We start from the raw sequence: 2,323 nt of genomic DNA, 5'->3' as shown, positions 1-2,323 counted from the left end.
ATTGCGTCACAAAAAGATTCTTTGTTTGAATGTGCGCAATCCCTTAATTTTGCCAGAAAACACGAGAATCGTGAGAGGAAAGTAAATTGTGCTAATTTTGTAAAGACAGGCAGAGTAAAATCTTATCAGAAGCCTGTATTAGCAAAACCTTCTAAAATGAGTTTTCCCCAAAATCAAATCTACGAAGAAAGAAAAAGAAAATCACATGTTTGTTATAAGCCATATGGAATGATGCAAAAGAACACCGAAAAGACACAAATTGAATTAAGAAAAATGATGAGTTCTGATTTTCTTTCTGTAACAAAGATGGCCGAATTTAACAGACAGAAACAGGTGGTGAGTGACATCATGGCCTGTAAACTGAATACTCTGCTCCAAGAATCTATCAGCTTTAAAATGGCAAGAACCTTTCAGGATATTTTTTGCAGAGAAATAAGTATGGGTGTAGGAATTGGCTAGGAAAAAAGTAATATATATTGTGTAACAGTGTTATACAATTAGTGAGTTATATGTAATTATTTTATAGAGTATAATCCTGTAGTTTTATGGTTTGTGGATATATACATAGTCATACAGTATATATAGAGTGTTTGTAGAAGTAGAAATAGTAGAACTGTATTTTTTAATGAAAATTAAAATCTACATCAGTAATAATATTTAGAATTATATGATATTAACCTTATTTTTTATGTTTCCTTAGAATTTTCATTTCAAAGCAGGACTTAATCGAGAAAAATTCTCTTCCAAGGATTTATGCCTTTATTTACACAGGATGTTGCAATAATTGCATGATTTTATATATCTAACCCTTAAAAGGAAATAACCAATTGCTTTTTAAAATGTTCTGGGTGTGTGCTTTTTTACTGCATGGTTTGAATGACAACCACAGCAGGGGAATTTGAACCTTGTTCTAATAATACAAGTATACCAGTATACTATGTCCCTGTTCCTTAGGAAAAGAATTTTAAAGGGGGTCTCAACTTTTGCAAAGCAATGGAATTTTTTTTCCAGGCCTAAATGTCAAGTATAGCTATACATATATATTTATGTCATGTGTATTTGGGGAATATTCAAAGAAATATTAAGAGACTAAATTGAAATAGTTTACAATGCATTGATAATTAGGATAATTTGGGTTAAAATACGTGTATTCATCACACTTTCATATGTGAGGTATTTGGTTTAAACTTAATATGTGACACAGTCTGAGTGACAGTGACTGAGTGTATGAGCAGCTGCTGAGCGAGTAATGTGATATGTTTGTGAGACCTCAGGATTCTATAAGAGAGAAAAAAAAAAAAAAAAAACCCCAAAAGCTTTTATCTTTAGGAGGAAATATGCAGATCAGTTAAATTATTAGAATATTAGGATATATAATGAAATATTATCTATACAACATATATTTCTGTATTTCTATAGTAATTATTTCTTGATTTAGTTAATTGTGGATAAGTGCAATCGCACAACAAAATAGAAAATAGTTTAGGAAGAAAATCTATTCTTTCCTTATCAGCTTTAGCTCTTTTAAACAGGCACCAGCACAGAGCCTGGTATTCACCAGCTGCATCTGGGAATAGTGGACCTTCCTTCTCTGTCCAAGTGTGTTAATCTTAAACTACATTTAAATTAATTTTTCCAAAGGATAATTTTATGATATTCAAATTAATTTTGATGGTTACACATCTTCAGACAAATAATGGTATAAGCAAGTATAAATTCACATAATTTATACATTAATTATTTTTAATTTTGGTTTTGATAAATGAATTATTTCATGAAACAATATTTTTTGGTATTAAGGGGGAAATATGTTTTTTATCCTGACTACATAATCACATTTGATTAATACCTCTTCTTCACACATTTTAATAGAAAAAAAATATTAATAAGGTACAATGGTATAAGTATTGGGTATAATAACAAGTATTATAAAGAGTCATTTCTTTACACTAAGAGGAATTACATGCAAAGTTGCATAATTTGAATATTTTGGTAACACAAGTTTATGACAATTATGAAATAATCCAGATCATGGAAATATTAAGGGTATATGTTACTGAAGACATAACTACTCTGCATCAACATAAAGGCCTTATTCTTATTCTTATTTTTCATTCTTATTTTTCATTATTTTTAATTCTTTCACCAATATTTAGTAAAGTAATATCTGCTGAGAATATTGCTTCATTAAATATAGCAATTATATGGTTCTATTACTAAGGAAAATGTTTCACTTCTGAGTTATATGCAACAATTCTTTTATTCATTCATTCGCTCACTCATATATTCTTATTTTGGTTCATGGCTATACATTCCTACATAT

The sequence above is a fragment of the Dendrobates tinctorius genome, unplaced genomic scaffold (assembly GCF_039654945.1).
Source record: "Dendrobates tinctorius isolate UK_male_01 unplaced genomic scaffold, ASM3965494v1 ptg000095l, whole genome shotgun sequence".
Classification (NCBI taxonomy): domain Eukaryota; kingdom Metazoa; phylum Chordata; class Amphibia; order Anura; family Dendrobatidae; genus Dendrobates; species Dendrobates tinctorius.
Note: the sequence above shows the minus strand (reverse complement) of the source record.